Genomic DNA, 22,473 nt, shown 5'->3' with positions numbered 1-22,473 from the left:
AGTTCTACCAACTCGCCTGCGCGCTCGTAGTGGTATCAGAGTAAGTTTGCACAAAAAGAAGGGTGAGCGCATTTTTAGCAAAAGCTTGTTAAGAAGCTTTTAAGCTTAATTAAGGCTACCAAAGCTTAGTAGCCAGTGAGAGGCACAGCTTGGCTATGAGCAGCATGGGGAACTGGATTATATGCTGGTTGAGAAAGCATGTGGTACGGGCAGTAGGGCTACTGGTGGTTGCTTTAGTGCTGGAAGCATAGGTTGTGGTGCTGAGTTCTCATGGTACCAATAATGGGCTGTATCATGGTTTCCATGGCACTAGCAATAAGCACAATACTCTTGGTTTCTAGGCCTTAGCATCAGATACTCAGTCTTTATATAGTTTTTAAATGATAAATTATTGCTCTTCACCAAACCATATCTCTTTGTGGGAATAGGTGTGGGTGATGTTGGCTAGGGCTGGCCCTTGGGGCTGGGTTTTAAGTATGCTTTGAATGATATTTTCTTATGCTTATTTCTTTCGAATTAACAACGCTTTAATTTTTTGTTGAGAGACTTTTTAGGTACATTGACCAAACAAGGTAGAGTCCTATCCTTTATTCAACGTGTTGAACTGTGTTAAAGTTAACCTGAGAAGGTAGAGCCATATTCTTTATTCAACATGTTGAACTGTGTTGAATTTGATTACAAGAGCAAAGGTTGAACCCACGACCTTCAATGTTCAGAATTCAACCCCTAACCACTCTACTACATGGTGGGCGACCCTATTTTGTCTTTTAATGGAACATAAATGTCAAAAATGAGAAGGAAGCTAGAGAAATGGGCATTGGCAAATTTTTAAATTCACTATCTAGAAGCAATAGAAGTTTTAAGAACAATATCCAAGAAAAGTCGGGGTAGGCTAGAATTTTTTAACTAATGACAAGGTAGATGTAGATCAAGCCAACAAACTCGAGAGTTGAGTGCTACTAAATCAATTGGTGGAAGTGATATTTTAAATAATCTAAACGATTTCTTTAAAAACATGCATTGCGAGAACTTGCTAAATGGGAAAACAAGGTACTATATTTCACCCTATGAAATGGGAAAACAAGGTACTATATTTCATCTTCACCCTATGAAATGTGTATTTGAATTCATGCTTAATAGAAAAATGAGGTACTATATTTCATCTTCACTATGAAATGGTCATTTGAATTCATTGAAGGAGAAAATTAAATCAAGAAGTACCTAGGATGGGAAAGAAATTCTCCAATAGGAGGCATTATTATGTGTTGAGCATTGAAACAAAAGAATATGCATATTTTTATGGTATCATTGGATATTGCATAAAAAACTTAAACAAAAATATGCATATTTCATCTTCACTAGAAAATGGTCATTTGAATTCATACAAAATCAATCATTGAAGGAAAAAATAAAATCAAGAATTACCTAGGATGGGAAAGAAATTCTCCAATAGGTGGCCTTATTATGTATTGAGCATTGAAACAAAATAATATGCATACTTTTTATGGTATCAGTTATTGTTCTTAAAACTTCGATTGCTTCTAGTGAATTTAAAAATTTGCCAATGCCCATTTCTCTAGCTTCCTTCTCATTTTTGACATTTATGTTCCATTAAAAGACAAAATAGGGTCGCCCACCATGTAGTAGAGTGGTTAGGGGTTGAAATCTGAACATTCAAGGTCCCAGGTTCAACCTTTGCTCTTGTAATCAAATTCAACACAGTTTAACATGTTGAATAAAGAATAGGGCTCTACCTTCTCAGGTTAACTTTAACACAGTTCAACACGTTGAATAAAGGATAGGGCTCTACCTTGTTTGGTCAATGTACCTAAAAAGTCTCTCAACAAAAAATTAAAGCGTTGTTAATTCGAAAGAAATAAGCATAAGAAAATATCATTCAAAGCATACTTAAAACCCAGCCCCAAGGGCCAGCCCTAGCCAACATCACCCACACCTATTCCCACAAAGAGATATGGTTTGGTGAGCAATAATTTATCATGTCAAAACTATATAAAGACTGAGTATCTGATGCCAAGAGTATTGTGCTTATTGCTAGTGCCATGGAAACCATGATACAACCCATTATTAGTACCATGAGAACTCAGCACCACAACCTATGCTTCTAGCACTAAAGCAACCACCAGTAGCCCTACTGCCCGTACCAAATGCTTTCTCAACCAGCATATAATCCAGTTCCCCATGCTGCTCTAGTAGCCAAGCTGTGCCTTTCACCGGCTACTAAGCTTTGGTAGCCTTAATAAATCTTAAAAGCTTCTTAACAAGCTTTTGCTAAAAATGTGCTCACCCTTCTTTTTGTCCAACCTTACTCTGATACCACTACGAGCGCGTAGACGAGTTGGTAGAACTATCGGGGCCCATTGAGACAACTCGAGTTTGATACCATCGAGTTGCGCAACGGGGGTGCTTTGTGAGCTAATGGAAATACTCCACCCTCACATAAAATTTTTTTGATAAAGCCCATTCTTGACTTGTTTATTATGCTTGGCTCAATTACCTTATATACACGATTATTTAAAAAAAACAATTTGCTTTTTAAAAAAAAAATCTAAAGCAAGATTTCCTATTTTATAATTGCTACCAAAATATAATTAGCTTAGGGCTTTTTTCTATGCTTTACATTACTTGAGCTTGTTTTCTTCAATAATAAATAGTACTGAAAAATAATTCCCCAATGTATGTTTTTAGATTCAATTTATAGAACATAAAAGCCATATCAAAAATGTTTCAAATTCTATTACTTATCTCATTAGCACCATACCTTCTACTACTCCCAATTCAACGTCTTTTACACTAATATTATTACGAGATATATTTAAGTGATGAGGTTTATCTAAGAATCTAAATGATTTCTTTAAAAACATGCATTGCGAGAACTTGCTAAATGGGAAAACAAGGTACTATATTTCATCTTCACTATGAAATGTTCATTTGAATTCATGCTAAATGGAAAAATGATGTACTATATTTCATCTTCAATATGAAATGGTCATTTGAATTCATTGAAGGAGAAAATTAAATCAAGAAGTACCTAGGATGGGAAAGAAATTCTCCAATAGGAGGCATTATTATGTGTTGAGCATTGAAACAAAAGAATATGCATATTTTTATGGTATCATTGGATATTGCATAAAAAACTTAGACAAAAATATGCATATTTCATCTTCACTAGAAAATGGTCATTTGAATTCATACAAAATCAATCATTGAAGGAAAAAATAAAATCAAGAATTACCTAGGATGGGAAAGAAATTCTCCAATAGGTGGCCTTATTATGTATTGAGCATTGAAACAAAATAATATGCATACTTTTTATGGTATCATTAAATATTGCATAAAAGACTTAGATAAACCTCATCACTTAAATATATCTCGTAATAATATTGGTGTAAAAGACATTGAATTGGGAGTAGTAGAAGGTATGGTGCTAATGAGATAAGTAATAGAATTTGAAACATTTTTGATATGGCTTTTATGTTCTATAAATTGAATCTAAAAACATACATTGGGGAATTATTTTTTAGTACTATTTATTATTGAAGAAAACAAGCTCAAGTAATGTAAAGCATAGAAACAAGCCCTAAGCTAATTATATTTTGGTAGCAATTATAAAATAAAAAATCTTGCTTTAGATTAAAGAAAAAGCAAAAAAAAATTTTGGTAATCGTGTATATAAGGTAATTGAGCCAAGCATAATAAACAAGTCAAGATTTGGGCTTTATCAAAAAAATTTTGTGTGAGGGTGGAGTATTTCCATCAGCTCACAAAGCACCCCCGTTGCGCAACTCGATGGTATTGAACTCGAGTCGTCTCAATGGGCCTCGATAGTTCTGCCAAGTCGTCTAAGCGCTGGTAGTGGTATCAGAGTAAGGTTGCACAAAAAAAAAGGGTGAGCACATTTTTAGCAAAAGCTTGTTAAGAAGCTTTAAAAAGCTTTAAAGCTTTATTAAGGCTACCAAAGCTTAGTAGCCGGTGAGAGGCACAGCTTGGCTCTAGCAGCATGGAGAAGCAAGTAGGTGAAACCATGTTCATTGCAGAGGAACTTGTCAGCACATCGAAGAGCAGAGAGCAATGTTAGGTTATTGTTGATAGTGGGCAACAAGCGCATAAGAGTTGGTCATCATCATACATAGTAGAGCTAGTAGTTGGCACAATATATATATATATATATGTATGTATATATATATATATATGCATATATATATATATATATATGTATATATGTATATATGTATATATATATATATATATGTATGTATATATATATATATATATATATATATATATATATATGTATGTATGTATGTATATATATGTATATATGTATGTATATATGTATGTATATATATATATATATATATATATGTATGTATGTATATATGTATGTATGTATATATATATATATATATGTATGTATGTATATATATGTATGTATGTATGTATATATATATATGTATATATATATATATGTATATATATATATGTATGTATGTATATATATATATGTATATATATATGTATATATATATATATATGTTTGTATATATATGTATATATATTTGTATATATATATATATATTTATGTATGTATGTATATACATATATATACATACATACATACATACATACATACATACATACATATATACATAAATACATACATACATACATACATACATACATACATATACATACATATAAATACATACATACATACATACATATATACATAAATACATACATACATACATACATACATACATACATATACATACATATACATATATGTATATGTATGTATGTATGTATGTATGTATGTATGTATTTATGTATATATGTATGTATGTATGTATGTATATATATATGTATGTATATGTATGTATGTATGTATGTATGTATGTATGTATGTATGTATGTGTGTATATATATATATATATATACATATATGTATGTATATACATATATATATATGTATACATACATACATACATATATATATACATACGTATATGTATATATATATATATGTATGATTGTACACATATATATATATATGTATATATATATATATATATATATATATGTATGATTGTATATATATATACATATATATATATGTATGTATGTATGTATGTATGTATGTATGTATATATATATATATATATAGTGGATGATAAGCTGTGGCATCCACTTTGGAGTACTAGAGTTACGTGTGTGTGTGTGTGTTTGCTTGCAAGGAAATCAAGATCTTCCTCTCCCCCACATTCTCTTTATGGCATTAGAGCTCTAGCTTGTGTGAGAGCTAAGGAAGCAAGTAAGAGGCAAGAACAAGCAAGGAAGGAAGTGGTACACGGGTAAGAGCATCATCATCTCTTCCCCTTCTTGTTTAGGTATAACATCCCCCTCAGTAGCTCCGAGAGCTACACATCTCCGATTGAGGAGCTATCTTCGCAGGCTTGGAGGTGCCTGCATGATATGCAATACTTTGTACTAAAATTTTATGGCTAGATTCGTGTTTCGGGTGCATTTGGTTCTCTGTTTTTTCATCACTGCAAGGTATTTTTGGTAGTTTTAGAAAATTCTGGTTGAGAACTGCCTCTGGTCGAAATCTAGTTACTATAGTGTAGTAGTGCATTTTGGGAGTGCAGACAATGTTTGCACATGTATTTTTGATATTGGGTATATGTGCATATGCTATGGTCAGATTTGGTGACATAGAGATTATGATGAAGTGTTGCAACAACAATCACAAAAGATAGTATTGCTGTGTTACATGTTGCATATACAAAAATCGACTATTTGTGGTCTTTGCTTGTTGCAGGAAAAAATGTTTGATGGACTCAATTAGATTGTCATTGAGAAGCTGGACAAGAATAACTTCCTTGCCTGGAAGTTCAAAATAACCAATTTCCTTATGGGTAAAGGATTTTGGGACTATGTCGAATCACACAATGAGAAGCCTCTAGAGTTATTCGAAGAGAATGCCACTTTGGTGGGTGGATATAAAGGCATTCAAGGATAGGAATCAAGGTGTAAGAAAGTCATATATTGGCTTTCGATTAGTGTTAGACACAATGATAGGATACATATAGGATGCCAACACTTCAGCAGTTGCATGACATAATCTGGTGCAAATGTTCCAAACCAATATAAAGGCAAAGAAATTGCAGCTAAAACAAGAGCTGCATACTGTGGAAAAGAAAAGCATGTCTATCAATGAGCGTGCTTTAAAGATCAAGGGCATTGTTGAATCCCTTGGGTCTATCAATGTATCGACAAGAAGATGATGATTTAGTGGTGTTAGGATCTCAATATATATGGTATGTGGATTCTGATTCTCCTAACCATATGACCAATCACGATGTGTGGTTTAGAGACATGTACAAAATGGAAAAACCAAGTTATGTAGAAACAAGAGATGATACTACGGATCCCATTGTGCATGTCAGTAAAGTGCCATTATCTATGCAAGATGACAAAATGAAGTATTTGGTAGATGTACTTCATGTTCCAAATATTCAAAGAACCCAATTTATGTTGGATAGATGTTTGAGTAGGGTCTGCAAGTGAGGTTTAATTCGCAAACGATGTTTTGTGGAAGACTTCAAAAATCAGTGTCGCTTGATTGCAAAGGGTAATAGAAGTGGCATGATATTTACTTTGGATGTGAACATGCCTGAGGTAAAGACAACCATGTTTGTGCATAGAGCAGGCGTAATTGTAGATATTGACATATGGCACAAGCGCATTGGTCATGTGAATATACAATGACAGAAGTCTATGTAGACCCAAAATATTATTGCAGGTTTGCCAAAGTTTAAGGTTGATGGTATACATAAAGTTTAAGGTTGATGGTATACATAAAGTATGTGAAGCATGCCAGCTCGGTAAGCATGCCAAATATTCTTTCCCACATGAAAAGCATGTCAGTGCAAGGCCATTAGATGTTATACATTCAGATGTATGGGATCGACCAAGACTGCAACAATTGTGGGTTGCAGGTATTATGTTCCATTCATTGATGACCACACTAGAAAAGTGTGGTTTTACTTCATGAAGGAGAAAAGTGAGGTGTTTTCTCACTTTTAGAGATTTAAAGTCTTGGTCCAAAAGGAAAAGGCATACAAATAAAATGCCTGAGATCATATGGTGGGAGAGAGTCCAAAGAGTTCAACGATTTCTTGAGAAAGTAAGGAATCAAGAGACAATTTACATGTAGGTACACTCTGCAATAGAATGGTGTTGCAGAAAGAAAAAATAGGCACATCGCAGAAGTGGGACATGCCTTGATGGGCTGAAAAGAATATGCCACATTATTTTTGGGCAAAAGCATTAGCAACTATTGCGTACATTATGAATAGGACACCCACTGCAACTATTCATGATATGATGCCTGAACATAAGTTTACATACATAAAACTAGATGTGTCAGACACTTGAAAGTGTTTATTGCATATGTGCATGTTCATGATATGACACTTGAACAAAAGTTTACAAGCATAAAACCAGATGTGTCAGGCTTGAAAGCGTTTGTGTGTATTGCATATGTGTATATTCTAGATGAAGTAAGAACAAAGTTGGATTCAAAGGTAGAGAAATGCATCTTTATTAGTTATGCTTTGGAGAAGAAAGGTTATAGATATTATAACCGTACCACTCATGAGATGCAAGTAAGTAGACATGTTGTCTTTTATGAGATGAGTAATAAAGGTAACAAAAGATGTAGATGCTAGTATGCACAAGTAATAAAGGTAACAAAAGATGTAGATGTAAGAAGTGCTAATACTACACCACATGTAGAGCAGCAAATCACAGGTGCTTAGTGGACCTGGAGATTCCTCTAGCAGTGGATCCAATGTTAGTCCATGGTCAGGAAAGTTGAGGAAAGATGTAGGTACACATGTATTACACAAAGGGAAGGAAAAGGTAGATCAGCCTTTTGTGCTTGATCTGTTAGCATGTCACTCATATGTGGATGGTGACTCTAGTGGCTCTGAGCAAAGCCTTGATGAGGAGTTTGGAATTCCATCTATGGTTACTCCTGGTGTGAGGAGAACTAGGGTTGTTTTAAGGACACTTGGTAATGATTCAGGTGTATGTAGATCTATGAGGGTTAGGAAACCTATTGGAAAGGTTGAGATATGATGGATATATAGCCCATCATTATGCTTACATGGTTAAAGAAAAACAGGAGTTGGAGCCCACTTGTTTTGACCAAGCACTTGGAAATAAGAAATGGGAAGATGCCATGAATGAGGAGATGGCATCATTGGATGCAAATGTAACATGGGAGTTAGTGCCTTTGCCTAAGGAGAAGAAGGCAATTGGATGCAAGTGGGTGTATAAGGTCAAGCATAACGCTGAGAAAGTATAAGGCAAGATTGGTTGCCACAAGGGCTATGTGCAACTTATGGCATTTACTATATGGAAACATTCAGCCCGCCGGTTCCAAGAATGGCAACATTGAGAGCTGTCATTGCTATGGCTCCATCAAAGGGTTGGTCTTTACATCATATAGATATAAAGAGTTCCTTTTTGTATGGTGATTTTCAAGAAGAAGTATACATGATACAACCATTTAGATTTTGTGTGCAGGTTATGTAAAGCCTTGTAAGGCTTGAAGCAGGCACCCCCAAAGCGGTTAAACAAGATCGAGGAGTATCTTGTTACCATTGGATTTCAGATATCCAATGTAGATTTTTATTTTATGTGAAAAAGACAGATAGAGGGATCATGCTACTATTTATCTATGTGGATGACTTGATTATCACTAGTGATAGTGAAGCTGACATACATGATGTCAGGAGGCTTTTGAAGTAGAAGTTTGAGATGAATGATTTGGGTGAGTTGCGATATTTCTTGGGCGTAGAGGTGGTGATATCACCTCATGGGATTTTGTTATTGCAGAGGTAGTATGGCTTGAACATGTTGTCCAAGTATGGTATGACAGGTTGTAACCCTATTTTAGTGCCATTGGAGTAGAACACAAAGCGTTTTTTAGATAACGGTGAGCTTTTTGAGGACACCAACTACGTACACGCGCATAGTGGGTAGCTTGATCTACATGATCATTACTAGGCCAGACTTGAGCTATGCTATTGGACTTGTGAGTCAGTTTATGTAGGCCCCTAGGAAGCCACACTTGGCAGCTACACGGATTCTTAGGTATATAAGGCCACAATTGATTATGGACTTTTCTATGAGGCTGGAATAGCGATACAACTACATGGATACACATATGGTGATTGTGCTGGTAGCATTGCAGACAAGATATCTACCAGTGGTTTTATGTTTTCATTCAGGAGTGCTGTTGTGAGTTGGAGCAATAAGAAGTAGCCAACAATTGCCTTGTCGAGTACAGAGGCAAAGTACAAGAGTGCTACTATATGTGGCAGCTTGTGAGGTAGCTTGGTTTAAGAAGTTGCTTGGTGATATGGGTGAGCCCGTGGATAGGATAGTTCTCATTTATTATGAGAACATGAGTAGAATATAGTTGGCTAGTAATCTAGTATACCATGCTAGAACAAAGCACATTAAGGTGCATTATCACTTTGTTAGGGAAAAGGTTTTAGCAAGTGATTTAGATCTAGTATATGTCAGCACAAAGGATTAGGTGGCTGACATCTTCACGAAGGCATTGGGCACAAGGAAGCTCCACAGGTTTATGAGCTTACTTGGAGTGCAGTGTGTGAAGTTGAGGTTGAGGGGGGGAGTGTTGAGATATCATGCTCAACTAGTGCTATGATAGACATTGATGACCTTCCTGGGTGATAGCTTCTGCACTTATGCCACTAGCATGGTTGGTGAGATTATGGTTGATATGCTGCAAGTGGTTAGATGATAGGCTATGTGACAACCACTTTGGATAGTTATAGCACCATCTTATATAGTGGATGATAGGCTGTGTTATAGCACCAGCTTATATAGTTGGCGGGTGCACACTATGGACCGACCATTTGTATGTTATAGGAGAGTACGTTCCCTTTATGTATGTACTTTTATCTTTTAGGTATATGGTTGTAGAGAAGAGAAGAAGATAGAAGAAATTTAGCCATCTATCTCTCTCTCTTGTGTCTTACATTCTCTTGTGTATGTGTGTTTTGCTACAAGGAACTCAAGCTCCCTCTCCCCCATTCTCTTTAACTTGTAGTTCACTCATTCTTATCAATCTACTTTGAGTCTTGTGCTTCTCTCCATCTCTACTTGGTTGCTGCATTTGTGTGTTGCGCTACATTTATCTTTGCTCCAATAAATAATTTAGAGTAGGTTCTCTTGGCCCTCACCCCCTTGTCGTCTTCTCCTTGATCTAGTCTTTTGACTGTCTCAGATTGAGCTATACTCTTAGGTGGATAAGGTATACCCTATAGTGTGATGTTAATTACACTAACAAAAATTCAGGCATTTTGGGGTATTATTAGGCACGTTCGCATGCTGTAAGGTTTCTCAGACATTCGAGGGAATGCTAGTTCGAACTATCTTTCTTTGATTTAGTTGAGAATCATGGGTACCATGTGTATGGCTATGGTGATTAGTGCTAATCCTACTAATGATACATGATTAAGCTAATCTAGGATAGATGGTGCCTAAGTACACTCATGATGATGAGTATGTGCAATAGACTCGAGCACAATTAGGTTACAAGATTAAGACTTGTACTCATAAAGAGGCTTGAGATGTGTGTAAGTGATATGCTTTGATTGCTTGAAATGGCCTCCTTTTATATGAGGAGGTAAACCCTTGGGCTTGTACATCAATGTGGGATAACTCCCTTTGCTCATGTGGCTCCATGCTATGCTTTGCTCATGTGTCTGCATGCTATGCTTTGCTCTTGCTTGGCTTACTCAACTCACTCCCTATCTCTTCCTTGTGCTCTTTGGCAGCACCACATTTCTCAACACCCCCCCTTGGTGCCAAATCTATGGGCTACTCAAGGTGGTTGGATGTCATCTTTTTACAACATATTTTCACCCCCTTCAGTTCTAACTTGGCTGGGTAACATAGAGGCTCTTTGGCTAGGTAACTTAGAGGCTCTTTGGCTTGCTTACTCTCTAGCTCAAAGGTTACTTTAGAGGTGGTCGTGTTGATTTTAACTCCCCCAGGGTGCTACTTTGGCTACTCTCTGGTGGTCGAGTGTTTTACATTTATATCACTTCCCCTAGGTGCTCTCTAGCTACTTAGGTGGTCAAGTTTGCTTAAAACACACACATTTGCCTACTCATTTGGTGGCTTCTACAACATATGATTTAGGTTAAGGTACTGGTTGGTAGCTTGATGTTACTTAGTGCTCTTGCTTGATTGAGATCTCCTTGCTTTTGCTTAATAAATAACCCTTGTTGCTTCCTTCATTCTTCATGTCGATGTTATGTCCTTTTTCTTCTTTGCATTGTTGTTTGCTTGTTGGCTCTTGGTCTTTGCTCTTTGGCTCGACTCTTAGTTCTTTGACAACTTCTTTGGTGTGGACATCATTCTTCTTGTCACTTGATGATTGGTGCTTTGATGCTTCCTTTGATACTTTGTTCTTGATTTCCTTATGTGCCTTTGATGCATTCAGTGTGGCATCATTCAGTGTGGATGCCATGTTATGTGATGTGGTCATCTCATGCACTTGTGCTTTGGGTATGCATAGGATAGAGTTTAATGCACCTTTTCTTTGCTTTTGATGCTTATGCACATGTGTTTTCCCATGATGAGTTTCCCAAGGATTTAACCCTTCCCCAAATGATGCTTTGAAGTGAAAAATGCTTGCCATTTGAGAAGGTCTTACCAATGAACTTGTGTTTTGCTTCACTTGCAATGTCTAATCTTGTACAAGGTTGGTAATGTGCTATGGAGTTTCTTGTAATGATGATTTTGAGTTGACCAAAATGATTAGAATGCAAACTATGAGCTAGAAAGTACTCAAATTGAGCAATGCAAATGGGTGCAATTTATTTTAATGCTCTTGAGAACTTCCCACAATATGCTGATACTCCAATTGTCCAAATTTAACATTAATTTGAACCAATTTTTGCTAATGCTAGTGATTAAGTGCTAATCATAATGATTAAGAGCTAAAACTTGGAGCCGTCAATTAGTAGACATTGGAGGGGACTTTTACACCGGCTTGTTGCCCTTGATGAGGAGAAGTGTCCTATGTAGAGAAATCGGCTCAAATTGTCAAAAAATAGGCACAACCTGTTGATTTTAGGTGATCAGTTTTTCGTTTGTAGCAGCCAACATACCTAACCATTTAGCTCAAGATTCATTTTGTAGGCTTGAGCCAATTGTGAGCACATAAGATGAATGGGAAAAAAACCAATCGGTAGGAAAACGCGAACTGTGAGCGTACGACCACGAAATTAGTTGATTCCTCTAATGAATGGAGCTTGGTAAATCTAGGCCACAATAGGGGCAAAAGGATAAGATTGAGATTAGTGAGTAATTAGATCATTAATGAAGTAATTAAATGAACATGAGTTAAGATTAGTGATGTGTGGATAGGGAAGGCTTGGATACCATGTTGAGAATCATGGGTACCATGTACATGGCTATGGTGATTAGTGTTAATCCTACTAATGACACATGAATAAGCTAATCTAGGGTGGATGGTGCCTACATGATGATGAGTATCTGCAATAGACTCAAGCACAATAAGGTTACAAGATTAAGACTTGTACTCATAAAGAGTCTTGAGATGTGTGTAAGTGATATGATTTCATTGCTTGAAATGGTCCCCTTTTATATGAGAAGGTACACCCTTGAGCTTGTACATGAATGTGGGATAACTCTCTTTGCTCATATGGCTGCATGCTATGCTTTGCTCTTGCTTGGCTTACTTAACTCACTCCGTATCTCTTCCTTGTGCTCTTTGGCACCACCACATTTCTTAACATATTTTGGGTTTTCTACACTGTGGGAGCATTTGGTGTGTAGATAGGGCTATCATCATTATCGACATCACATCTTCAAGCTCATCAACAATAACAAGGCATCAATATCATTATCACATTAATTTTTGCATTCTTGCTAGTAACATTTTTCATACACTTTTTAGGATACCTTCATCATGCATCTTATTCTTTTGTGGATCATGCTCTCATTGCCAGTATATGTAATAAAAAGGAACATGTTTCCTTTGCGAAATCATAAGAAAGTGATCATTTGATGTAAGTCATACAGGATGAGAAGCTAAAGTATAAAGTTGATGGTAGAATTGATCACTACAAGGTAAGGCTTGTTGCATATGGTTATGCTCAAGAGAGGGGCATAGATTATGATGAGACCTTTGCGCACCCACATCTTGTATGACTATGATTAAGTGTATGACTATGATTAAGTGTATTATTGCATTAGCAACACATCATGGTTAAAACATACATCAGTTGGATATCAAGACTTCCTTCTTAAATGATGAATTACATGAGGAGGTTTATGTATCTTAGTCACGTGGTTTTGAGAAGGGAAACGATTCCAAAGTGTGCAGGTTAAGAAAATCTTTATATGGTCTTAAGCAAGCTCCTAGAGCATGGTATGAGAAGATAATGCATAGTTGGTTGCAAATGGTTTTTGCAACAATTCAACTAAGCACCATCTATGTAAAGAGGAATAAAGATTATTTTTTTGATGTGTCATACAAAGGCTACTTACACGGTTTGGTCTCTTGAAGACTGTAAGCTTGTTTGCAACACTAGTAGAGATGCATGTTAGTCTTAGTCTCTAGAATGGAAGTGAACCATTTGATACATCAGTTTATTGGATGCTTTATCTATCTATGCAATACGAGGCCAAACATTTAGTTTAGGGTCTCCCATGCAGTTTTGCAGGTTCATGCATAGTCTTGGAAGTAAGAATTAACAAGCTGCCAAGTGAGAATTTTGATACTTATATAGGACACTCAGTTACTTTGCCTATTCTATACTAAGGGGGGTGATATTCAGCTATATGCTTTCAGTGATTCTAATTGGGCTAGATGTATAATAACATGTCAGTGTTTATTAGTGGCTTTTGTTGCTTTTCATCTTGGTGATTCATGTATATCATGTCTTAACAAAGAAGCAGCCAAAAGTGGTCACTTTGATCTATGAAGCTGAGTACATGGTAGTTTTTATAGCAATTGTGGAGTGTGTATGGCATAGCTGCCTTTCGCGGTTCTTAGTGTTGGGGACAACAGTTCTCCACCTCCATCTTCATTGATAATAGCCAGAGTGCGTTATCTGTTGTTGTGAAGAGCCCAGTGTTTCAGGCTTGCTCAAAGCACATTCAGGTGGGTGTGTTATCATTATGTCAGGAGGAGGCTCGTTGTACGAATATTGCATGAGGGACATAGTAGGTCTTAAAAACCTTTTTACCCTTGGAAGTCTGAGTCCCAATAAGTTCTCTTTACAAGGAGATTATCAACTTTGGAGAGACTTATCAAACTCTAGATGATTGGGAAATCTAAGAGCCCACACACTTGAACTTGAAGAGGAGGAGGGTGAGTTGTGCCATGTTGAGCACTCTCCTTCCTTTCGTAAGACAAGAGGATAGCGAATGTGCCCCTTAACAAGCTGGGACACTATTTCAAAAGCAAGAAACATAAGTTAAGAGAAATGCCTCTATAACCATGCCATCAAATGTCAGACCATAGATGGAGTGGAGACTATAAGGCCTTCCTCCAATGCCAACCCCAAAGCTTAAACATAAATGGAGAATAATGGGTTCCACCTCAATTTATATGTTGACACCACCTTCAAAGAAGTCATAAGAGTCCATGGTGGATGGCAAGCAATAAGAGATTATACCTTACCCATGTGTAGTGGCTTTACCCACATCTGTTTCCATTAATGAAGGACCACCCATGGTAACAAACCCTAAAGAGTGCCATGCATACATGTGCAGTGGCCTTACCCACGTCTTTTCCCATTGATGAAGAGCCACCCACCACGGTACACAAACCCCAAAGAGTGTCGTGCATACACTTATGTGGCACTGCTGACAACCACTAACCTCAAGGCTTAAAAAGATCACTATTAACCCACAACACCTGTGTGCGCTACACCACAACACCAACTCGCCAGGCAAGAACTAGAAAGACAAAGCTCAATCAACCTTACCCCAAAGAGTTCCATCCATACACTTTAGTGGCACCACTGAGCAACCCCAAGGCTCAAAAAGATCACCAGTGCCCCATAACACCTATGTGCACCATGCTGCAACAACACCAACTCACCAGCTATAGACCTAAAAAGACGAAGCTTAACCAAGCATGCCAGTAAAGCTAATGAGTGACATCAAGGCTTTCGTCATGGATGGGCAAGGGACTCTCTACCTTTGCTCAATGAGGTCGCATGGTAAGCCAAAGCCTTAAAACCCCATTGTATATATGTAACAAAGTAGAAACTTCCTATTAATTAACATACACGTGTACTTGGGTATGATAAAAAACTTGAAACCCCAAAAAACTAAAAATGACCAAAATTAAAACACGCACATGCACCTATGAGCATACACCAAAGTCAAAGAAAAAAACTAACGCAATCAAAAGTCCTTCATAGATGTTTGGGAATTTACTTGATGTATAGTAGTATACTCATTTGCATGTGCACCCACACATACATAGATGCACATACACTCAATCCCCCCACCAAGAACTACCCCTCTTAGGCCTTTTTAATTTTTATCTCCCTTACACCCTTTCAAATTCTTCCCCTAAAATTTTGAAATACCTCTCTTGGAGAAAATTTTCACACACACACTTACTCCATTTGTGCTCATGTGACACATGTAATGGAACAAATGGAATAATAGCCTACTTTGATAGGGTTCTTTACTTCTGCAAACTCTTTCACATTGGACTTATTGGATGTTATGACTATGCCATGTCTCTGCGTTCATCATAACTTTTTAAGGGGTGGGGATGGGTAGTTATGTTTTTGTGGCACCGACTACATATAAGTTGCTGCGACTCTGTTGCACCTCTGTACACGAATGTTTATCATGATCTCACAAAGGATGGTGGTGAGTAGTAACATTCTTGCGGCACTTGTTGTTGCTATGATGGAGATTTTGTTGAGATTTTGATATCAGTGTGATTGGACGATCATGGATTATTGGATAAGATTTTATCTAGTCATGGTTGCCCTATTTAATAGGGTGGTGCCTTAGTGTATTGGATGTATGGTACAAAAGGAGCCTTTCTTTTATAAAGGCTGATAAGTTAATACAAAATTAAGTGTTAGCTTTATTTGGTTTTGTGTACCTCATCTAAAAGCATTATACTTTTGTGGCTCTCTCCCCCCTCTCTCTCCTTCGCTTCTAGTGTATGAGCCTACTTCTTCTTCTCACAAATGCTCACTCAATTTGATTTTTTACATGGTATCAAGAACCAATGTTGAGAGGTGAAGAAGAAGGAGACTCCTTCATCTGCAGAGCTGCAAGAAAGAAGTCGTTCCCTTCATCAGCATAGGCTGTCATCATCATTAGCCAACGTGCTTCATCTGCTCCCTTCATCACATAGGCTGCGGCTCTTCTCATCAGCTACTCTCGTCATCAGCTACTCTCGTCATCAACAGTGGGCGGCCCTCCTATCTCAATGCCTTTTTTGGTGGCTCACCTCAGTTCACACGACACAACGCTCAAATTACCTTCTCTCTAGTCCTTGTTCATGTGGGTTTCCTTGTAGCTCAACATTCATGCTTTGTAAAGCATAATTTAAAGTGTACTTGTGCTGCTCGGCTTCTAAAACAGCTCCGAGTTCTCATCTCATTAGTGGTCTATTGGCTAAGGACTTGTCAACGTTTGAGAAATTCTATGGAGAAGAAGGCTTCCACTCATGGCAAACTCAAGTCAAGTACATGCTTATGTTCAAAGGGCTAGGGCTATATGCTAGTGGGAAGAAGGCAGTGGATCTAAGAAAAGAAGATGAAGTTGAAGATGATGAATGGGCCCAAGCGATTATCATGCTTCATCTTGAAAAAGGCTTAATCCATCATGTGGACGAATTGAAGACCACCAAGGCAAAGTGGGATGAATTGGATAAGCTTTATGGTGCTAAAGGTAAAAATTCTACAATTGCCTTGAAAATTGAATTCTTTGGTTTAGAATTTACACAAGGCAACCTTGGCACCTTCATCTCTCAAATGAAGGGACTCATGGCACAGCTTACATCAGTAAATGCTAAGGTAGATGATGAAGATGTGGTTATAGTCTTACTCAAGTCAGTGGTGGCTAAGGTTTATGGTACTTTGGTCACCACCTTGAAGAATGTCCCAGATCCAACATTAGAGGGGCTCATCTCATCTCCTCTCTCCTTGATGAGAAGAAGAGGATCAAAGCAAGTGGGGCATCATCATCTGATAGTACTAGATTTGTACAATCAATTTGGCTCACTCAAACGCTAAGGTAGATGATGAAGATGTGGTTGCAATCTTACTCAAGTTAGTGGATAAGGTTTATGGTACTTTGTTCACCACCTTGAAGAATGTACTAGATCCAACATTAGAAGGGGTCATCTCATCTCTCCTTGATGAGGAGAAGAGGATCAAAGCAAGTGGGGCATCATCATCTAGTAGTACTGTCAATGATGCTTTGCCTTCCTCCTTCCCTGACGAACTCCTTTGATGGTGATTATTTCCTTTGTACCATGATTAGTTTCAACCCAATCTTGTAATAGGCATGTGTTATAAAGGTCTTTCCTTCATTGTTTATGCTAATCTAGTGCAATACTTTACTCCCCATTTCAGTATTAAGGGAGGGTGTTGATTAGTTTCAACCCAATCTTGTAATAGGCATGTGTTATAAAGGCCTTTCCTTCATTGTTTATGCTAATCTAGTGCAATACTTTACTCCCCATTTCAGTATTAAGGGAGGGTGTTGATATTTTGATATCTGTGTGATTGGAAGATCATGGATTGGATAAGATTTTATCTAGTCATGGTTGCCCTATTTAATAGGGTGGCGTCTTGGTGTATTGGATGTATGGTACACAAGGAGCCTTTCTTTTATAAAGGTTGACAAGTTAATACAGAATTAAGTGTTAGCTTTATTTGGTGTCGTGTACCTCATCTAAAACTCTTATGAATTTGTGGCTCTCTCTCTCTCTCCCTCTCTCTCTTCACTTCCAGTGTGTACGAGCCTTCTTCTTCTTCTCACAAATGCTCACTCACTCTAATTTTTTATAGATTCCTTTGCTCTACCTCAGTGGCAACCCATATATTAGATTGAAGGTGGGTTCTTTTACTCACTTAGCCTATCTGCTTTCTTATTAAACTTTGCGCGATGTCTCTGACCCTTGCCACTTATTGAAGGTGGGTTCTTTTACTCACTTAGCTTGTCTGCTTTCTTGTTGAACATTGCACAATGTCTTTTACCCTTGCCTCTATCCTTCTGCCCAGGTACACAAGTACGTAAGAACAACAATACTTTTTCCATACTTGAATAAGCTAGGTTTTGCTACTAGAAGTTAAACTAATCTATGGAACTGTATTCATGGGCATCATTATGTGTTTTAGCTCTGAGTATTGCTAGATCAATACCTTGTTTTAACCGTTCTACATGGGAAAAATGAAAGAGTGTTGCTTAGTACTATGAATACATGTGATTATGGACATGGGTTTATTATGGCCTTGATCATCACTCTATTTAGGCTACATCTGCTATAGATGGGTATGAGTTGCCTAGCCCAAGGCACATAACAGATTTACAACTATCCTCTGAATCTCTGGTGATACAGTGTTAAGGCTCACCCTAACCCTCCTTGAAACACATCCAAAAAGAGCTTACCTGGTGAACCGCAACTGTCATGAGGATCTTTCCAATGGCCAAGCTCGTAACCCTCGAGGTCTCTAAGCTCTACAACTCCTTGAGAAGCAATTCCACCGCGTCTCCCGTGAGCGTTGTCACACCGCGACGTTGCAATACGGGTCCTCGTCCCTCCTCTCACCTCACTTCACTCACACACACACTCACTAGCATGCATTAGGGAGAGAGATTAGCAAGAGGATTAGCAAGAGCAAGAATCAATTGCACAATGGGAGAGTATGTTGTATTATGAGAGAAATTCACTTATATACATGGCCATAAGTGTTCACACTCACTTAAACTGTGGCTAGCCAAGCACTTTAGGCTCATAAGAGGCATAATGCTATTAAAATGACTAATCTCATAATATATCCATGAAGTACATCACTTAGGACTTCATCCTAACTTGCTACCACACACTCTTGAAGCGGGAATTGCCATAAATACTCCATCACACCATTTACGGGCGCTCATCCAAGTTGTAGCTTTGGACACTATTGCTTGATATCTTGAATGTATGACCCTTTGGTGTATCTATCGTGACTCCTTGATGTAAGATAATGGCAGTAGCTCTTGTTAATCCTAGAATTGGATTAACATTCCCCCCTTCCTCATCATGACGATCGCATCCTCATGATCGTGTTGAAGACTTTTATGTGGGGAGAATGAACAAGCTTTGTCGATGGCTTTGATGTTGAATTACATTCAATGGTCTGTGTTCCTCCGGAAGGAATAAGAAAAGCTAGTTAATGAATAAAGAGGTTAGTGGTGTATTGGGAATTCCTAACGGGGTGGGGGGTTTTTTTTTGCGAATGATTGTATTTTTATATTTGTGTGAGCCTTTTTTTTTGCTCACTTTGGTTTTGGCAATCATCGGCAAGGTCACGTGTGATTTTTGTTAGTGGGGACACTAAGAGATGTTAATAATGGGAGAGAACAGAGAGAAGGATCCAGAGGAACGTAGACTTGATCATCAAAACGAGATGGTGATTCTCAGTTCCTCATTTGATTCATTGAAGACATTCATCATTTGAAGTAATTGGCTTGTGATGATGTCCCTTTGTGTGGCAGGATTCTTGTCAAATGCTGTTGAGTAGGACCTGATCCTCTCTTCTTCTGCCCATGTGCTTTTTATGTTTTTATGTATATTTAAGTGCTCTTAGAAGTAGATTTTTATGAAGTACAAGAATTGAGTCATATAGACTCTTATTGAACTGCTCTGTGTTGAAGTAGCGACTTGTTGGTGAGGATTGTGAAAGAATTACGTCGACTTACAAGGCTAATATATATATCTTTATTAAGGATTGAAGATCATCAATTTATGAAGATGGTGGCATCGTTTGCAGAGGTTTGTAATTTAAAGGAAAATTTCAGGTGATGGGTTATACCATTGACCAGGTTTTTGCCCACCACATGGCCCCCCCATCCAGAGATATACCTGGAAATTGTTGATGGTGAGGCATTGGTGCAAATGTTCTCCAGTGCATGAGTATGGATTCGTACTCATGGAGCAGCTGCTACATTAATTTAGCTAAAAGAATAGTAAGCAATAAGCTTAACAAATATATAGTGGCTATTGTGTGATATGGCTTAATCCATGATGAGACTTAAATCATGAAAGTGCAGGTTCTTAAGCCTTGAGATGGAACTCCTTGAATTTGTAAATTTTAACCTCGATTTTTTTTCTCTACGTGAACTGCTAAGACGTGAAACACTAAGGTGTGAAAGACCAAACGTGAAAGTCAAGACGTGAGCTATCCTCATGATGTGAATGAGCAGACGTGAAAGTCACGACGTGAATCTGTAGACGTGAAAGTGCAGACGTGAAAGTCATGACATGAATCTACAGACGTGAAACTGCAAATGTGAAAGTCAAGACATGAATTTACAAACGTGAAAGTCATGACATGAATTTGCAGACGTGAATCTGCAGGGATTGACATGGGCTATGACTTTACACATGCTTAGGATGGATCATTTATCATTTCCAGAGGGGTGACAAGAGCCTTATTATTTTGTTCTTGATGTGCTCTTAAGTCTCCATATTTGATCTTGAATTTGTTTGCTGAAATGATGTCGAGGCAGTAGGGAAGACTGCTGATTGTTTGCTTGAATAGACAAGCTCTTATGTTGGTGCTGGATGCATGAGAGTGGTTGAGGGATTTGCTTGCTGTTTCTTGGGCCTCCATTCTTGTCGAACTATAGGTGAAGTTGTTGGGGTTGAAGTCAGTGGTGAGGTTTTCTTCACATTGTTCGATTTTGGAAACCATATGATGGAATTACCATCATAGCATCCTTGTTTGAAGGACATGCACATGTACCCATCTTTGACGAACACTGTAATTTGTTTGCCTAGGTGTTGAGGCTTTCTTTGTACAAGCTTAGGGGACTTTGTGATGCGCTTGGGGACCCAAGCTTTGGTATTTCTTTGGTAGTGCCCTTGTGCTTGCAGCAGTGTTTTTGGTACCCACACTTGTTGCATTGGTGGAGTTCTTTTGAGGAACTCGCATAGGCTTTTGTGGACGGTGTTGTGGAGTACTCTTGTTCTTCCTTGGCTTCTTTTGAGTGCTTCGTTGAGGAAGAGGTTTTGATTGTCGAGGCACCCAAATGTGATTGACACCCTCATAGTAGCCTTGAGCTACAAGTAGCTGCTTCTCCACCCACATGTTGATGCTATTAAGGTATCGTGATTGTGGTAGTCTCGGTGGAGTTTTCTTTTGGGTTGATGTGGAAGGTTTGGGGCCCTCCTTGACTTTGGTTGGTGCTGAGGCTGCAGGTTTGAGACTAATTGGCATTGTTGTTGATGATGAGGTTAGAGTCTCTTGTGGAGTGGTTTTTGATGACGAGGCCTTTGAGCATGTGGTTGTCTCCTTTGGTGAGGTTTGTCGATAAAGATGCATAGGAGCCGGGGCCTTTCCTTTGAGTTTCCTGTTAGAGTTGGATGGTTGGGCTCTGGGAAATTCTTCAAGAATAGCCAAGGTTTTGGCATCAAACTTTGTAGGTGAGGATGGGGTTGATGGAGTAGAGGCGGAGTTGGTTGTTAATACAGATGGTAGGTCATTGTGTAGAGGGCTTTTGTGGAAGAGGCTTGTATCCTTTTGCGTTCAGCATCATAGATATCCATTAAAGTTGGATCCTCTTCCCGCAGTATGGTATTGTTAACTTCTTGTCCACAGTGGTGCTCAGAACAGTCCATTTATGCCCCAAGATCAAATTTGCTTCCAATACATAACCACAAAAAACTTGAAAGTGAGGGGGCTAGTTTCAATATACATTATATATTCAAAGTACCCCAGACATGGCATGTTCAAGTATTGTGTAAAGGTAATCCTTTCAGGATGTGCCATGAGTGTTGGTTAAGCTAACAAATCCCATAGCTTGAGGGTCATGAGATTGTGTCTCGTTTTGGATAAAGCTTGAGCTATGGTGATTTCATTTGCAATTTCCAATCCAACCAAAATCCTAGGGATCTTTTCAGTATAGTAAGATATGTTGGAAGTTCCAGATCGTGCAAGGTTTCTTCCTCCCCTGTAATAGCAGTTGTACATTGTATGCAGGAGTGTTCAAGGTGACTGTTTGCCTGGATTCATCTAGTGAATACAACGATTCACTTATCGAAGGTCTACCAATGATGACATCATACTCAAGGGAATCTAGGGTGACATGAAATGTAAATTCCATATCGCCATCGGTTGTTCG

Source organism: Cibotium barometz, chromosome 63 (assembly GCF_041138505.1).
Source record: "Cibotium barometz isolate CiBa-2024 chromosome 63, ASM4113850v1, whole genome shotgun sequence".
NCBI lineage: Eukaryota > Viridiplantae > Streptophyta > Polypodiopsida > Cyatheales > Cibotiaceae > Cibotium > Cibotium barometz.
Note: the sequence above shows the minus strand (reverse complement) of the source record.